Genomic DNA, 19,854 nt, shown 5'->3' with positions numbered 1-19,854 from the left:
CAGCGCAAAGCACCACGCCCATCCGGTAGGCTTTTATATCTCTCAGGGTATTTATGTGCCTTGGTGTGGTTATGTGCTGGATCTAAGCTTTCATGTCATTAACATGACTGGATAAAGACAGCGGAGCAGCTTCATTGCCCAGCCCCCTGCCCGAAGATCCTGCAAACGCTCTTCTAACGAAGATGCTGACTCCGGCACCTTACGAGGTGACGGAAAAGACGTCCAAGAAGAAGGCCGCGGGGACCCGAAAGGGTCTCCGGTGCAAGGTGGTTCTATCGGACTCATCGTCCGATGAGTCCGACACGCACTCCTCCCACAGAAACGAGGAGGAGGAGAATAGTTCTCCCCCCCAGCCGGGGGAGACAAGAAAAGGAAGGCCGACCCATCCAGGGAGGCTGAAGGGTCCACGAAGGGAAAGACCCTCCCTCCGGACTGTGCCACGACAGCCGCCGACAGCAGCGACGAGTGGCTACCTAGGGACAAGCCCCTGGCGAAGTCGTAAGTGTCCGGACACCATACTACTTCATGGTATGTTTTGTTGTACTGCCTTTGCTCATGCCGAACATGATTAAGCAGTCCGGCCCGAGCTCATCTTGACGTACCCTCGTTGAGCGGCTCTTTGGGCTCGTCGGATATGAACAACGGTTCTCCTCCGACGGCTTCCACCCCTCGCCCTATGGACAATGCCGAGGTGGTGTCTCAAAAGGCACCGATCCAAGGGGAGGTGATCCTGGGGGTGCCTCACGGCGACCTCCCGGATCCTGAGTACCAAGGGAGCGAGGCTCCTACGGGCTTCGAGTTTGGGCCCCAGCCGGACACTGCGTCGGAACCTTCGATGGTTCCGGACTCCGGCAGGCGGTCCCCCATTAAGGGGGGCCAACCATCCGTGCTGGTGTCCTCTGTCCAACCAGAGGCACCGGAAAACTTGCTGGAAGTGCTTCACAGTGCTTCCATCAATGAAGAACACCGCACTATGATGAGTGAGGTCGTCAAGAAGGTTCGGTCCGCCAAAAACGGACTGACCGAAGCTTGTGCCAGCCTCCTAACAGGCTTTGAGGTAAGCATTCAAAATATAAAATATTACCGCATAGATAGTAGCCCCTGATGCTCTGTTCGGCGTTCGCGAAGAAAAGCCGAATAGAGTATCAAATGATAACTCTGGAGTCAATTTAGAGTGTGTCTATGTGTATGTGCAGGCTTCCCTGCTGGCCGGTGCCGCACGTACTGCGGAGGTCTCTGCACTGAAGCAGGCCCTGAAGCGGTCCGAGGACGAGCTCAGTCTTACCAAGGGGCAGCTCGAAGAGAGCAACGGTAAGATATACCCTAGTTTATATAGTTAAAAAGAAGTTCGGTGTAAAGTAATAGGATCATCATGAATTTGTCAGGGGCCACGACCGAGGAAGGCGTTGTCCGCGGCCGAAGACAAAGCAGCCAAAGAACGCATTGAACAGGAGGGCGAGGTGCAGCAAGAGCTCGAGGCTCTCGCCAAAAAGCACGAGTCCTTGGAGCTTGACTGCAAGACGCGAGAGTCCGAGCTCACGCAGGCGCTTGAAAGCGTCCGGAGCGCCAAGGCCGAAGCCCACAAGGCCCTCCAGTAGATTGATGCGACGAAGAAGATAGCAGCGGGTAAGGCATTCAATATGCAAAGCAAGCATGTGAAGGAGACTTTCCTTTTTCTTACCCGAGTTCGGAGCTCTCCAGGAGCGTTTTTAGATCTTCCTCGCAGTGTGCTAGATGCCATGGAGTTTTACCGAGCTGAGGAGGGGAGCTCAACGGAGAAGTTGTTCTGGTCTCAGTATATTGGGACCGAACACCCCGTGTCCTTAAGCGACCAGCTGAAGCAGTTGGTCGAACTTCACAAGGTGGCCGAACAGGCCATGAGGGGCCGTATAGTCCGGATGTGGCCTGGCGAGCCCCTGTCCGGCAGCTACTTCGGTCTGGTGAGGCGGCTGGTGAAAGCCTGGCCACGGCTTGAGGTCATCAAGCGGTCCGTCTGCATCGAAGGTGCACGCAGGGCTTTTGCCCAGGCGAAGGTGCACTGGGCGAAGCTGGACGCCGTGAAGCTTTTGAAGGAGGGGCCACGGAGGGCAAGGAGCATCGCTGCCCCGAGAATTACTATGAGAGCATCCTGAAGGGTTCCCGCTTAGTGGCAGATGAGTGTGCCAAGGATGTAATCTTTGAATGAACATGCCCATGTGATCCTGTAATATGAAACGAGTTCTTTTGCGCCATGCGACGCTTTCTTAATTTAAAATATTACCTTCTGTGCGGCCGTTTATAAAATCTGAGAGTTGGCCAGTCCTCGGCTTCTGCCCCCACATGTAACTAGTACTGGGGTGTTTGGGGTGAATCTGAACACTCTTTACCCCCAATTTGGGTCCTTCAAGGGAGGTGCTCAGCGCAACGAACCAGGCAATCGGACTATAATTCTTTATCACTCTTACTTAGCCATAGAAGTCTATGATTTTAAATTTTTGGCGAAGCCCCTGGTATTCGGAGGGCCGAATTTGGGGCGATATACACGCCTAAGCCGGACAAGGCTGACTCCTCGCCCGAAGCGGAAAAAGTCTTTAAGGACATGAGACCTCTCGAACAGCGACCAGTCTCTCGCCTTATCATGATAGTCAGTTTTTGGCTTTCTCTACTAAGGTGCTCGTCCAGAAGAACCGGGACACAATCGCAGTAGTTCTCCCACCGCTACCTTAGCCGATATAGCGGAACGTAAGGTACCAAAGCATGGGAGCCGAGCAACCCAACATTTGACCCAAGACATGATTTGGAGCTGATGCATATAATGCTACAAGTTTGGGGTGCAGCACTGTCGAAAGTGTTCGGACTTCTTGCGCCGTATTACGGGGTAAACAAGAGCCCCTGGCGTACTGACCGCACCCGAGCGTGCAGGTGCGGAATGTCGTAAATGGACATACAAGAGAAAGAGAAAAACTTAAATAATGCAATGACAGATTAATAATATGCATTGTTATTTGAATAATACGTCGAAGCGTGCTGGTACAAGTAGTGCAATAAGCATAAAGTAGGACAATTTGAAATGTCCTATCCCAAGACAAGCTATGCATAAATAGTGAAAAGCGGGTATATCAAGTATTACTAGAGACCACCTGGCGGTTCCCGTGTTCATCCTAGCTTCTTGCCGCCTTGGTTGTTGTTTCCGGAATGTGTCCGGCAATCGGACTGCCGGAAAGGGCTTCCGAAGAGTGAGGCCCTGAAAGAGAAAAGGAATGTCAAAGGTATGCAGCCCCTCGTGTGGTTAAGCCACAATGCGGGGAGTGTCCTGATTGTGCCCCCGCCTATGTCCAGGTATTTTCAATGCGTAGTTATGTACGCGCGGCACGAATTTTGTCGCTGCACTGGGACTGGGACGGGGGCCGGATTGCTAGGAGAGCACTGATCGCGCCAGGCGATCCTATTGCAGATTGTTCCGGACTCGCTTGAAGGTGTCCGGGGGCTGTAACGCCGAATGAGTGGTCTGCCTGAACAGGCTGCTTTGTGCCTCTACTACAATGGCCGCAGTCTGCTCTTCTATACGGAGCGAGCGTTTTGTGTTTCCATTTACTGTTATGACCCCGCGGGGTCCTGGCATCTTGAGCTTGAGGTATGCGTAATGCGGCACTGCGTTGAATTTTGCAAATGATTTCCGTCCGAGCAGTGCATGATAGCCACTGCGAAACGGGACGGTGTTGAAGATTAACTCTTCGCTTCGGAAGTTATCCAGTGATCCGAAGACCACTTCCAGTGTGATTGAGCATGTGCAATGGGTCTCTACACCTGGGATGACGCCTTTAAAAGTGGTTTTGCTGGGTTTGTTCCTTGAGGGATCGATACCCATTTTTCGCACCGTATCCTGATAAAGCAGGTTCAGGCTGCTCCTGCCGTCCATAAGGACTTGAGTGAGGTGAAATCCATCAATGATGGGGTCTAGGACCAGTGCGGCAGATCCGCCATGACGGATGCTAGTGGGGTGGTCCCTGCGATCAAAGGTGATCGGACAAGCAGACCATGGGTTGAACTTCGGGGCGACGGGCTCCATCGTGTAGACGTCCCTTAGTGCATGCTTCCGCTCCCTCTTGGGAATGTGGGTTGTGTATATCATGTTCACTGTCTTCACTTGTGGGGGAAACCCCTTCTGTCCTCCTGGGTTCGGCGGCCGGGGCTCCTCCTCGTCATCGCTATGCAGCCCCTTGTCCTTGTTTTCGGCATTTAACTTGTCGGCCTGCTTGAACACCCAGCATTCTCTGTTGGTGTGATTGGCTGGCTTGTCAGGGGTGCCATGGATTTGACATGAGCGATCTAGTATGCGATCCAGACTGGACGGAGCCGGATTATTTCTTTTAAATGCCTTTTTCCGCTGACCGGATTTAGAGCATATGAATCCGGCATTGACTACCGTATCTTCGGTGTTATCGCCGTTATTGCGGCGCTTTGGTCTATTACGACGCCGCCTACCATTAACGTCTTTGGTATCTGAGGTATCCGGATTCCTTGATGTGTTGTTGCTACGAGCCAGCCAGCTGTCCTCACCCGCGCAAAAGCAGGTCATGAGTGTTGTGAGGGCTGCCACAGATTTCGGCTTCTCCTGGCCGAGGTGGCGGGCAAGACACTCATCGCGGATGTTGTGCTTGAATGCCGCTAGGGCTTCTGCATCCGGACAGTCTACAATTTGATTTTTCTTAGTCAGGAACCGTGTCCAAAATTGTCTGGCCTATTCCCCTGGCTGCTGGGTTATGTGGCTCAAGTCATCAGCATCCGGTGGCCGCACATAAGTGCCCTGGAAGTTGAAAGTGTGTTATATCGACTAGAGGGGGGGTGAATAGGGATTTTTATGAAATTCTTCACTGAGGAATTTGCCGGTGAGGAAATTCCTTAGCGAAGAACTACTAGCAGCGGAATAAGTACTCAAAAGTAAACATAACAGAATACAAGCATAGTCATCACGATGAAATGAAGACAGGCACAGACTACAGGAAGCGTAATCACAGGATAACACAGAATGAAGACAAACAGACTGAAGAAATTAAACTGAGGAAATTGAGAAAGTCTTCAGTCAAAGTCTTCAAACACAGATATAAAAAAACACACAACACAGTTATGAGGAAATGAAAGAGTTGAGGAAATAGAACCAGTAAGCTTGGTGAAGACAATAATTTGGTAGACCAGTTCCAACTGCTGTCTCAGTTGTACGTCTGGTTGGAGCGGCTGAGTATTTAAACTCGAGGACACCCAGTCCTGAACACGCAGCTCAGGACACCCAGTCCTCGCCGTATTCTCCTTGAACTAAGGTCACATAGACCTCGTCCAATCACTCGTGGTAAGTCTTCAGGCGACTTCCAAACCTTCACAAACTTGGTCACTCAGCGATCCACAATTCCTCTTGGATGCTCTAGACCATGACGCTTAAACATCTGGAAGAAGCACAGTCTTCAAAGGTAACAAGCGTCGGAACCACTCAGGATCAATCTCTTCAGTGATGCTCAATCACTTGGGGTTTGTAGGTGTTTGGGTTTTTGGTTTTTGGTTTTTCCTCACTTGATGATTTTCGCTCAAAGTCCTCTGAGGATGGGTTGCTCTCAAATGACAAGTGTCGGTTTCTCTCGGAGCAGCCAACCAGCTAGTGGTTGTAGGGGGCGGCTATTTATAGCCTAGGGAGCAGCTCGACAAGATAAGACATAAATGCCCTTCAATGATATGACCGTTAGGTGGATAGATATTTTGGGACGGCTGGGGCATAGCACAGCAACGATCGGAATTTTGATTAGCAAAATCCTGAGGGCTATCATGTTCCTCACTATGTAGGCAATCCGCACTGGCGAATTCCTAACTCCTCAGTCAGGACAAATTCCTCAGAGACCAGAAGAACTTCGTCTCTGTCACTGAAGAAATTGACTGAACTGTATGAGATTTCCAATGGCTCCACTCGAAGGGATTGGTAGGTGTTTGATTTTGAGTTGAGCATCACATGGAAATTTTTCCTTAGTATTTCCTCGACCCCCTTTAACAGTACGGTGTTTCCTATGACTCAAGAAAGAGAGAAACAAAACTATGAAAATGAAAGTCTTCAAGCTTCATATTCCTCGCATGAATATCAAGTCTTCACGGACACACCAATTTCTTCACTTTCAAAGTCTTCATGAAAGTCTTCAGAAATACCAAAATCTTCAGTGGAAGATATTCATTTTTAGGGGTCAACTTTTCCTGTAAATATCAAACTCCTCATAGACTTATAGACATGTGTACACTCACAAACGCATTAGTCCCTTAACCTATAAGTCTTCAATACACCAAAATCACTAAGGGGCACTAGATGCACTTACAATCTCCCCCTTTTTGGGGATTGATGACAATATAGGTTAAGTTTTCAACGGGGATAAACATATGAAGTGTAACAACTGATATTGAGGAATTTGATTGCAAGATATAGAAGAACTCCCCCTGAAGATGTGCATAGTGTGGAATTTGCCTTTGAAGCAATGCACACTTGAAGAGTTTAATCATGGGGATCTCCCCCTATATCTTGTAATTGATACACGCATTTAACATATAATATGAAGAATTTGAAATGCATGATGAAATATGGTGCCTGATGAAATTCAGCATGCGTGCAATAATATTAACGAGGAATAAGCATGCAGAATAGTGCATCAAAAGTATCAGAGCACAGTGCATCAAAAGTATCAGAGCACCATCGGGTTTAAGATTACAACTCGATCCAATAAAGTTTCAGAAGAACGAGAGTTGTAACTTAGCAAATAAAAAAACGCCCATATAGTAGACCCGCTTGAAGACTAACTCATATTTCTCCCCCTTTGTCATCGAATTACCAAAAGGATCGAAAGTGAGGACTAACGCCCCTGAAGATAATCATGTTGAAGAAGGAGCGCCAGCGTTGTTGGGGTCGTTTGTTGATGTAGGGCCTGCCGCAGTGTCGTCCAAATCTTCATGTTCATCAGTGTCGCACGATGAAGAAAATGAGCTGGCCACCAGAGAAGGAACTTGGACCTTCTTGAATTTCTTCGGTGGAGGTGCAGACCAGTCAAAATCTTCTTTGAGACCCATGTTCTTTAGATCTTCTTCACCATACAGATGTGACAGGATTGCCCAGGTGCGACCGAAGACTTGATAGAGGTAGTAGTGGTTTTTCTTCACTGCATTGTGTGTGGCAGTCATGTTGTGAAGAAATGAACCAAATTGACGCTTAACCCATTTGTGATTTCGATCCACCTTCTGGTGAAGACTAAGCAGAAGTTCACGGTCAGTCATCACGCGCGGAGCAGTGGCTTGAGGAGTGGACTTAGGTGCATTGGCAGAGTCATGTGTGGCAGAGTCATCATTGGTGGAATAAGATGCAGCTTTGCGAAAGTGACCATCTAATGGACGAATGCCTTCATCTATTATAGCTGGTGCCTTGCCCTATCCATCAACTGAGGAATATGTCTGCTTGAGGACTTCAATTGGGGGCAAGTAGCTGAGGTGATTCTGGAAATCAGCTTTGTAGTTGAGTGAAGACCTTGTCCTGAGGAATCTCATAATCCAAGGTGCATAAGGCTTCAGCTCAAACAGAGACAGTGCAACATTGGCCATAGTCCTCATGAAGAAATCGTGATAATTGACAGGAATTCCATGAACGATGTTGAATACCAGATTCTTCATGATGCCAACAATTTCCTCATCAGATGAGTCATGGCCTTTGATGGGACTGATTGTCCTCGTAAGAATACGATAGACAATTCTGGGCACATACAACAATTCCTTCACGAGGAATTTGGTTCGAGGTGCCTGACCTGGTTTCAAAGGCTTCATCAGCACCTGCATGTAATGATGTGTGAGCTCAGGTTCAGTGTAGATGTAGTGAGATTCTTCAAGGGGAGGACTGAGTGGTAGAGCACGAAGCAATTCAGAGGCTGGTGCAGTGTAGTGAGTGTTTTCAGACATCCAGTCCAGCACCCATGAATTCACATCTTCAACATCTCCGGTGATGTGCAGCGTTGCATAGAATTGAAGAATCAGTTCTTCATTCCAATCGCAGATGTCAGAGCAAAAGTTGAGTAGTCCAGCGTCGTGAAGAACACTGAGGACTGGTGCGAAGCACGACAGAGATTCCATATCCACGTGAGGAATATGCTCATGGTAGAAGATCTTCTCCTTGTTGAACATCACTGAGGAATAGAAATTGGCTTGACTAGCAGTCCAGAAATGCCTCTTCCTAATGCGAGCAGAGTCATATGGGTTGTAATCTTCGAAGAATATGTGCTCGCCGAAGAAATCATCAGCCTTGAACTTTTGCTTGCGTGAGAAAGGATCCTTTGGCTTCGGCAAAGGAGTGTCAGTGAGTTGCATCATGACCTCAGGAATCTCAATCGCAGGTTCTTCAGGCTGAGGAATTTCTGGTTCCTCCTCAGTGGCAGTCTGCGTTGTTGGTTGTTCAGCAGCAGCAGTTTCTTCAGCGCTAGTGGCTGGAATTTCATCATGGACAGATACATTGGGATGAGTTTCTTCAGAGCCCATGTGTACAGTTTGTGTGGAGGACTGAGGATTTGCTGTAGAGGGGTGAACATTGGTGAGTTTGGATGCTGACTTTCCCAGAATTCATCACTGATTACGGGTGTGGAGAAGCCAATGTCCACATCTTCATCTTCCATTTCTTCAACGCCAGCCTCTTCAGCTGTGAACTGAGGCATAGGCGAGGAGATGATAGGTGTTGAAGGGATCACATCCACTTCAATTTCTTCATCCAATGGTTTAGACGAAGCAGCAGAAGGAGTTTCTTCATCAGATCCGCTGGGGATCACATATTCTTCATCAAAAGGAACAAGGTCCTTTGATGGTCTGGTTGAGATTGGAACAACATCAATCGGATTTGCAAACGAACTTGTCATAGGCTTCATTTTCTTTGGAGCTGAAGAATCTGAAGCAGCTGATGCTTTCCTTTTCTTCACTGCAGCACGCTCTGTAGCCTTGGTCTTCTTCACATCTGATGCAGATGGAAGGATTGGAGTTGAAGTTGGTGCAGGAGCAGCTGAGGAATCTGGTTGATTTTCTTCAGGCACAACTGATGAAGTTGCCCTGAGTTCTTCAGTTTCTTCAGGCACACCACTAGTGGGTGCCCTGGCAATTTCTTCAGCGGCTGGAATGCAGTCATCTTCATCAGCCTGATTGTCATCAGCAGTGCTGGCATTTTCTTTAGTAGGCTGAGAAGATGCTTCAGCCTGAGGATTTTCCGGTTGCGTTGGGGCTGCAACATTGGAAGTGAAGTTATTCGCAAGTTTCACAAAACGAACCTTGGCTCCAAGCCAATCAGAGCGATATGCGTCAAAGTTATCACTGAGTTCCTTAATCTTAGTCTGAATTGCGACAAGTTCTTCAGTTGTCATAGAGACAACGTTTTTCTTTAGATAGCGCTCCTTCTTGTACTGCGCTTTCTTGATCTGCCTGGCCTTCTCAAATTTCCACTTTTCTTCTTGAATGAAGTGGGTCAGCATGTGACTCTGGCCAGGAGTCAGCTTGAAGTCAGGCAAGGGAGTGTTGGGGTCCATGTGCCAATCATCAATGTAGTCGAGGATCATCTTGGAATCCAAAAGCAGTGGCACTTCTGATCCTTTGGCTCTAGCGGCCCTGACATGCCTGTCTCTGATGATTTCTGCAAGTTCATCATCATCAGCTTCGTCTTCATCAGACGACACTTGGAAAGCGACTTGCTTCTTTTGAGGACTTGGGCGAGGACCTCGTCCAACAGTGGCCTTTGTCTTCAGCAATGAGGGGCCAGCTGAGGAACTTGGTGCAACTGAGGAACTAGCTGAGACACCTGAGGTAATGGAGATGCCGGCAGTCCTTTGGCACAAAGCGAGATGCACAGGTGCTCAGGATTTGGTCGGAACAGCTGAAGGCTTTGGCGGAGGAGCTGAGGACTTTGGAGGAACAGGAGCAGCATGAGGAATTGGCCGTGAGGGCTTTGATAATTCTGGCCGTGAGGGCATTGCTGAGGAACTTGGCCTTCGTGCAGGCTTCTTAGACATAGCCTTCTTTGGCTTGACAGCAGAGGCCTCAGCAGAGGCAGCAGCAGCAGCAGAGTCTTCATTGAATTTCCTCACTGCTTCTCTGGCTTGCTTAGCCAACTTGGTTTGGCGCTTGCCCATTCATCAGGATAGTCCTCGCCGCGCTTGAGGCTGGTGGGATCTGCTATTTGGCCAGGTGCCAATGGAGCTCTTGGGCATGGAGGATTGAGTGTGAATTTCTTCATGTACTTAGGAGTGACATATCTGTACTCCCTCCATTCTCTTGCCCATCTCCTCTCTATCCTCTGTTTGCGCACTTTGCGCTCATTCTTGGTTTCCTCAGTAGGTGTGCAGTACCCAGCATATATGTGATCAGGGATCTCAAACGTTGTATTTACCTCAGGCCTCTTTCCTCCCTTCTGTGGCCTTTTACCATCAGCCATTTTCTTCAGTTGAGGAATTTGAAAAATCGAATTCTCTGAAGAAGTATGCAACTTTTCTTCGAGGAACGCTGCAAATGAGTTAAGTTGATGAGAACCTAGTGATTCAGCAGCTGACATGTGTACCTGTGAATAGAGTATAGTTGCGAGGAATTTCAAGAGGTCATATGCGTTCTCAGAAGGTTTTTCAAAAAGAATAAGTTTGAGGAATTTGACCAGATGAGTCTTGAAGATTTTCACTAAGCGTTCTTTGTCTTAGGTTACAGAGTTGTATAGATCGAAGATCCACACAATTGAGGAATCTTGAAGAAAAATGATGCTTAGAGAAACGAATCAAGAATAGATGACTTGTGAGGTGTTCAGTGTGTGAAGATATGAAGAAAAACACTTTTGAAGATTTTGTAGATAATCATTCGAATCAACGAGGGCAGTAAAAGTAACTTTTAATTATCCTAGACGAAGAACATGACGAACTGGAGTGAGGAGATGTGAAGTTCGTCTGTGGAGATCTTCCACGCCCTAACTTGGCAAAGGAAGACGACTACGGCGGTGGCGGAGTGAAGATTTCCGCGGTCGGCGCGAGTACGTCGGTGACGAGGTCGAGGCAGTGAAGCTCTTCCTCACCGGCGGCGATGAAGTAGCGGCGGCACTAGGGTTTGAGAAGCTCGAGTTGGAGAGAGAGGTCGAGCGAAGTAAAAGAAGTGAGAAAGGGAAGGAGCGGTATTTATAGCCACGGTGAAAAACTGCTCGCCCGAAGAAATTGGACGAACGTGCCCCTGACCCTTCTCATTCACATGACATGTGTCACCCACGTAGTGAGAGGTGGAGATCGTGTTAGATCGTGGGTGAGTGGACAAGTGTATCGTGGGATGCGGAACGGTTTGAGCGGCAAAGCCGAAAACTTAGATAAGATAGGTTTTAAAGTTCCATTCGCAATTTCTTCAGCTGACAAGGACACAGTGAAGATTTTGAACGAGTTTCAAATAGAACGCACATGAAGAATTTGTGAACAGATTGGGTTGAGTAAAGCATAGAGGGCAAGGGTCCGATCACATTCACTTAGCAGAAAACCAACTTGAAGAAATAGCAATAAGTGAATGTTCTAGAGGACATAAACTCATATATATATATATAGCCAATGAAGAAAAACGACGGAATCAGTGAAGACTATGCAAAGTTGAAGAATATGAATAATTGAGGAATTTCAACTTTTGGTGGTGGCGTGACCCATCGTATAAGAATGATGATTTCAGACACCGCGTACAATTATCGTAGGGTTCTGAGAATCAAATTCTTCGTTAATTTCTTCACACTAAGAGTGTTATTCTTCATTGATTGAAGAAAAACGTTTCTTCATGTGTTCCACATCTAAGTCATCAATTTTGCATAAGTGTTAGGATGAGTGTCCTTTTCAAAGAACATTCGAAGATTCTAGGATATTTAGCTCACACCGCAACTTGCTAAATCTCCTATCATCCAAGGGCTTTGTGAAGATATCGGCTAGCTGTTCTTCAGTCTTCACATGCTCAATAGAAATGTCGCCCTTCAACACATGATCACGAAGAAAATGATGATGAATCTGAATGTGCTTTGTCTTCGAGTGCTGAACTGGGTTGTGAGCAATCTTGATGGCACTCTCATTGTCACAGAAGAGAGGCACATTCTTCATGTTGACGCCGTAGTCCTTGAGAGTTTGCTTCATCCATAGCAATTGGGCACAGTAAGAACCAGCGGCAATGTACTCAGCTTCAGCAGTAGATAGTGATACGCAGTTCTGTTTCTTCGAGGACCAACAGACCAAAGATTGTCCGAGGAAATGACATGTACCAGATGTTGACTTGCGATCCACACGATTACAAGCATAGTCAGAGTCAGAATATCCAACAAGATCAAAAGCCGAGCCCTTGGGGTACCATAATCCATGTGTTGGTGTGTGAGCTAGATATCGAAGAATATGCTTCACAGCCTTATGGTGTGATTCCTTCGGTGTAGCTTGAAATCGGGCACACATGCAAACACTAAGCATTATATCTGGCCTAGATGCACATAAGTACAATAAGGAACCTATCATGGAGCGATATACCTTATGATCAAAGTCAATACCATTTTCATCAGTGCACAGATGGCCATTTGTGGGCATAGGAATTTTGACGCCTTTGCAATCTTGCATGCCGAATTTCCTCAGTACATCCTTGAGGTATTTCTCCTGAGATATGAATATGCCATTGTGTTGTTGACGAATTTGAAGACCTAAGAAGAATTTCAACTCTCCCATCCTAGACATTTGATATTCTTCACTCATCATATAGGCAAATTCATCACTATAACGTTGGTCAGTACAGCCAAAGATAATATCATCAACATATATTTGGCACACAAACAATTCACCATCATAAGATTTAGTGAAAAGAGTAGGGTCGAGTGAACCGGGTTTGAAGCCTTTCTTCATGAGGAGTTCCTTCAAGGTATCATACCAAGCCTGTGGGGCCTGCTTGAGGCCATAGAGGGCCTTGTTGAGTCTGAAGACTTTGTCAGGATTCTTTGGATCTTCAAAACCTGGGGGTTGAGCAACATATACTTCTTCCTCAACCTTACCATTGAGGAATGCACTTTTCACATCCATTTGATATAAAGTGATATCATGATGGTTAGCATAAGCAAGTAATATGCGAATAGCCTCAAGTCTAGCAACAGGTGCAAAAGTTTCATCGAAATCAATTCCTTCAACCTGTGTGTAGCCTTGAGGTACAAGCCGTGCCTTATTCCTCACCACAAGGCCATTTTCATCTTGCTTGTTACGGTAGATCCACTTTGTGCCGATGTTATTGTGCTTGCGAGGATCTGGACGTTTGACCAGTTCCCAGACATTGTTGAGCTCAAACTGATGTAATTCTTCTTGCATGGCCTGAATCCACTCAGGCTCCAGAAATGCTTCATCTACCTTAGTGGGCTCTGTAATAGAGACAAAAGCATGCTTCCCACAAAAGTTAGACAAATGTGAAGCTTTTGAGCGTGTGAGAGGACCTGGCGCTTTGATGTCATTGATGATCTTTTCAACTTGCACTTCTTTTGCAATGCGAGGATGAGCTGATTGTTGTTGAAGAGTTTGATCAGCGTTTTCTTCAGCACCATTTTCTTCAGCATTTTCTTTAGGTGCATTAGCTCGATGTTCTTCATGTTCTGGAATGAATTCTTCAGCAGATTCTTCAGTAGGAATGACATCCTCAGTAGCCTTGAACTTGATAGTTTCCTCAGGTGTTGGTTCATCTATCATAGTAGGTAGGTGCTCTCTTTGCGAGCCATTAGTTTCATCGAACCGCACATCTACAGTTTCAACAACTTTGTGAAGAACGTTGTTGAAGACTCTGTAGGTGTGCGAGTCCTTTCCGTAACCAAGCATAAAACCTTCATGTGCTTTCGGTGCAAATTTTGAGTTGTGATGAGGATCTCTAATCCAACATTTACCACCGAAGACTTTGAAATAACTTACATTGGGTTTCTTATCAGTGAGGAGTTCATAGGCAGTCTTTTTGAAGAATTTGTGAAGATATACTCTGTTGATGATGTGGCATGTAGTATCAATTGCCTCAGTCCAGAAATGACGAGGCGTTTTGTATTCATCAAGCATAGTGCGAGCCATCTCAGCAAGAGTCTTGTTCTTGCACTCCACGACGACATTCTGCTGAGGAGTGTAGGGAGCAGATAACTCATGAGTAATACCAAGTTCATCAAGATAGTCATTGAGACCAGAATTCTTGAACTCAGTGCCATTGTCACTTCTGATGTGCTTGATCTTCACACCAAATTTGGTTGAAGCCCTCGAGGAAAATCATTTGAAGACTTCCTACACTTCATGTTTGTAAGTAACAAGGCGTACCCATGTATAGCGAGAATAATCATCAACAATAACAAAGCCATATTGAGATGCTTCATTTGAAATAGCAGAATAATGATTAGGACCAAAGAGATCCATGTGAAGCAATTCAAACGGGCGAGTGGTGGTCATGATAGTCTTCGCTGGATGCTTGGCCTTCGTCATCTTCCCAGCTTCACAGGCTCCGCATAGGTGATCCTTGAGGAATTTGACATTCTCGATGCCAATGACATGCTTCTTCTTCGCAAGCATGTGCAAATTCCTCATGCCTGCATGACCAAGTCGTTGATGCCAGAGCCAGCCTTCTGAAGCTTTTGCAAGTAAGCACACGGCTGGTTGTGGTCCTGTAGAGAAATCAACAATATACAGATCTCCTCTCCTGAAGCCTTCGAAGACTTTGGAATTGTCAGCTTCCATAACCACAACAAAATGGTACTTGCCAAAGAAAACAACCATATAAAGATCACAAAGCATTGAGACAGACATAGGGTTGTATCCTAAGGACTCAACAAGCATGACTTTCTCCATGTGTCGATCCTTTGTAATCGCAACCTTATCTAGACCCAATACCTGACTTTTGCCTTTGTCAGCAAAGATGATATGCTTCAGATGCGACGGAGATAATGGAGCATCCATCAATAGATTCTTGTCACCAGTCATGTGGTTTGTACATCCACTATCGAGGACCCACTCGGTGGCTTTAGGTTGATCATCCTGCAGACGAATTAGTGCAGCTTACAAACTCATATACTTCATCAGTGAAGAATATGACATCAATTCATCAGATCAATTTCATCAAGTAAAAGGATTGATAAAGCAATATGAGGACGTGAGAAATGAAAGTTCATTTCTTCATGATTAGCCTGCGTCCTATCAGGCATTGCTCAGGTCTCCAGCAAATTCTTCAGACGATTACGCGCGTCTGGAGACCTGACCCTGCAGAAGAGATTAGTTCTTTTTCTTCACCACCCACATCTGAAGGGGTGGCAAAGAGTTCATCATTCTGTGAGCTCCATACGAGAAGGATGGCATAGAAGCCAGTCCATTTCGTTTCACATAAGAGGGGTTAGAGTAAGCATAAGAGTATGCAGAGAAATTCTTCGAGGACTTATGGACATAATGATTTGAAGAATAATGCACATATCCATAATCCTTAGATCTTCCCTGCGAAACAGACGGGTTAGCATGATGATGTTCATATGAGGACTCGAATCCATATGAAGAATTTGGTCCATATGAAGAATTTGATCTGGGGTTCCTATTCTTCACAGGTGGCGTCATGATGACATTCACCTGCAGATTTTCAAGGCATCTTTTGGGAACCCAGATTTTCTTCATAGGGGAGCCGTTCCTGCAGTTAGTGCCAACATATCTAGCAAATACTTCACCATTCTGATTTTTGAATAGCTTATAGTTGGAGTCAGTTGACTCATCATCAGAATGAGGAGATTCACATGCAAATCCAGATAAGTTTGATGGATCAACTGGAGGTCCCTTTGCAGCAACCCATGTAGTTTTGGGGTACTGCTCAGGCTTCCAATATGTACCATCAGCATTGAGTTTCCTCTCAAAGGCGATACCCTCTTTCCTAGGGTTCCTGTTGAGATCTGCTTTTTAAGCACATCACAAAGAGCCTGATGCCCTTTGAGGCTTTTGTACATGTCTGTCGTGTACAATTCCTCCAGCCCTGCATCGTAAGTGATACTAGCAATGTCCTCAGATGAGGAATTAGTGATAGCAGAGGCATGTGAAGAATTTGAAACATTAGCAGCATTTGAACATTCAGGTGAAGAATTAGCAAATTCACGATCAATGCACTTCAAGCATGGAGGAACAAATTCTTCCTGAGAATCGCTGATTTGTTGAGCAAGTAATGAATCGCGCTCCTTCTGAAGATCTTCATAACTCACTCTTAGCTTTTCAAGATCTTGCTTTCTTTGAAGAAATTCATAAGAAAGCTTCTCATGATCGGATAAGAGAGTGTTATGATGACTTTGAAGATTGTCAAACCTAGTTTGAAATCTCTGAAGATTTTCGGTCAGGGCTTTAGTGCGATCCATTTCTTCACCCAACATATCATCACTTTTGTCTAGCATGTTTTGAACCTTTTATAAAGCCCTTTGTTGTTTTACAGCAATCTTAGCAAGTTTAGAATAGCTGGGCTTCAGATTTTCATCAGATTCATTCTCACTTGATTCAGATGAGGTATATTTGAGTACCTTGGCACCCTTTGCAATGAAGCAGTAGGTGGGAGCGTAGTCATCATCCCCTTCATCAGCTTTGTTGGTGAGGTTATTTTCTTCAGTGTTGAAGATAGACTTGCTGACGAATGCAGTAGCGAGAGCTAGGCTCGCCACTCCGGATTCGGACTCCTCAGATGACTCCTCTTCCTCATTTTCTTCAGATTCAACTTCAGAGTCCATTTCCTTGCCAATGAATGCCCTGGCCTTCTTGGAGCTGCTCTTCTTGTGATATGAAGGCTTTGAGGATTTTGATGATGAGGATTTTGAGGATTTCTTCTTTTTCTTCGCATCATCAGAACTGTAATCCTTGTATTTGTTCTTCTTTGATTCCTTTTCCCATTGAGGATAGTCTTGAATGTAATGTCCAGGCTTCTTGCATTTGTGGCAGAGCCTCCTCTTGTAGTCACTTGATGAGGAATCATTGCTCCTTGAGGGTCTTCCAAGGCGACCACGTCTTGAGAACTTTTGGAACTTCTTCACGAGCAGAGCCAGATCATGGCTCAGTTCTTCAGGATCACCAAGGCTGCTATCAGAGTCTTCATCTTCGGAATCAGATACTGCCTTGGCCTTTAGTGCACGTGATCTGCCATAGCTCGAACCATAGAGATCTCTCTTTTTAGCAAGCTGGAACTCATGAGTATTTAGCCTATCAAGAATATTAGCGGGATCAAGTGACTTGTAATCAGCACGTTCTTGTATCATCAATGCCAGAGTGTCAAATGAGGAATCAAGCAATCTCAGCAATTTCTTCACCACCTCATGATCGGTGATGTCCGTGGCACCAAGTGCTTGAAGCTCATTTGAGATGTCAGTGAGGCGATCGAAGGTTTGTTGAACATTTTCATTGTCGAGTCTTTTGAAGCGGTTGAAGAGATTGCGAAGAACATCAACTCGAGAGTCACGCTGAGTTGAGACTCCTTCATTCACTTTTGACAACCTGTCCCAGATAAGCTTCGCTGTTTCCAAAGCACTCACTCTGCCATACTGTCCTTTGCTCAGATGTCCACATATGATATTCTTCGCTTGAGAGTCGAGTTGCTTGAATCTCTTCACATCAGCAGCATTTAGAGAAGGTGTGACTAAGGGAACACCATTTTCCACGACATACCAGAGATCGTTATCAATTGCCTCAAGATGCATTCGCATCTTATTCTTCCAGTAGGAGTAGTCCATCCCATCGAAGGTAGGACACCCAGCAGAGACCTTGATCATACCTGCGGTCCACATAACTAAAACTCCAGGCGGTTAAACCAAAATCACACAGAACAAGGGAGTACCTTGCTCTGATACCAATTGAAAGTGTGTTATATCGACTAGAGGGGGGTGAATAGGCGATTTTTATGAAATTCTTCACTGAGGAATTTGCCAGTGAGGAAATTCCTTAGCGAAGAACTACTAGCAGCGGAATAAGTACTCAAAAGTAAACATAACAGAATACAAGCATAGTCATCATGATGAAATGAAGACAGGCACAGAGTACAGGAAGCGTAATCACAGGATAACACAGAATGAAGACAAACAGACTGAAGAAATTAAACTGAGGAAATTGAGAAAGTCTTTACTCAAAGTCTTCAAACACAGATATGAACAAACCCACAACACAGTTATGAGGAAATGAAAGAGTTGAGGAAATAGAACCAGTAAGCTTGGTGAAGACAATGATTTGGTAGACCAGTTCCAACTGCTATCTCAGTTGTACGTCTGGTTGGAGCGGCTGAGTATTTAAACTCGAGGACACACAGTCCCGGACACCCAGTCCTGAACACGCAGCTCAGGACACCCAGTCCTCACCATATTCTCCTTGAACTAAGGTCACACAGACCTCGTCCAATCACTCGTGGTAAGTCTTCAGGCGACTTCCAAACCTTCACAAACTTGGTCACTCGGCGATCCACAATTCCTCTTGGATGCTCTAGACCATGACGCCTAACCGTCTGGAAGAAGCACAGTCTTCAAAGGTAACAAGTGTCGGATCCACTCAGGATCAATCTCTTTAGTGATGCTCAATCACTTGGGGTTTGTAGGTGTTTGGGTTTTGGGTTTTTGGTTTTTCCTCACTTGATGATTTTCGCTCAAAGTCCTCAGAGGATGGGTTGCTCTCAAATGACAAGTGTCGATTTCTCTTGGAGCAGCCAAAAAGCTAGTGGTTGTAGGGGGCGGCTATTTATAGCCTAGGGAGCAGCTCGACAAGATAAGACATAAATGCCCTTCAATGATATGACCGTTAGGTGGATAGATATTTTGGGACAGCTGGAGCATAGCACAGCAACGGTCGGAATTTTGAGTAGCAAAATCCTCAGGGCTATCATGTTCCTCACTATGTAGGCAATCCGCACTGGCAAATTCCTAACTCCTCAGTCAGGACAAATTCCTCAGAGACCAGAAGAACTTCGTCTCTGTCACTGAAGAAATTGACTGAACTGTATGAGATTTCCAATGGCTTCACTCGAAGGGATTGGTAGATGTAGGATTTTGAGTTGAGCATCACATGGAAATTTTTCCTTAGTATTTCTTCGACCCCCTTTAACAGTACGGTGTTTCCTATGACTCAAGAAAGAGAGAAACAAAACTATGAAAACGAAAGTCTTCAAGCTTCATATTCCTCGCATGAATATCAAGTCTTCACGGACACACCAATTTCTTCACTTTCAATGTCTTCATGAAAGTCTTCAGAAATACCAAAATCTTCAGTCGAAGATATTAATTTTTAGGGGTCGACTTTTCCTGTAAATATCAAACTCCTCATAGACATATAGACCTTTGTACACTCACAAACGCACTAGTCCCTTAACCTATAAGTCTTCAATACACCAAAATCACTAAGGGGCACTAGATGCACTTACAGAAGTTGTCAATAAATGCATCTTCCAAATCCTCCCAACTGCCAACAGAATCTGCTGGCAAGCTATTCAGCCAATGCCGGGCTGGTCCCTTGAGTTTTAGTGGGAGGTACTTGATGGCATGTAGATCGTCACCGTGAGCCATGTGGATGTGAAGGAGGAAATCATCAATCCATACAGCGGGATCTATTGTGCCGTCGTATGATTCGATATTTACAAGTTTGAAACCCTTCGGGAATTCGTGATTCATAACTTCATCAGTGAAGCATAGGGGGTGTGCGGCGCCTCTGTGCAGGGCTATATCCCGACATAGTTCGTATGAGTCTTGTGTGCTGTATTCGGCCCGGCCGGATCCGACGCGACGATCATCGTCCCATGTGGGCGCACGTGCTCGTGTCCCGTATATTGACATTGCAATTTTTGCCTTACTGTCCAAGATGTCTCGCTGGT

Source organism: Triticum urartu, chromosome 7 (assembly GCF_003073215.2).
Source record: "Triticum urartu cultivar G1812 chromosome 7, Tu2.1, whole genome shotgun sequence".
Taxonomy (NCBI): Eukaryota; Viridiplantae; Streptophyta; class Magnoliopsida; order Poales; family Poaceae; genus Triticum; species Triticum urartu.
This window is presented reverse-complemented; position numbering follows the sequence as displayed.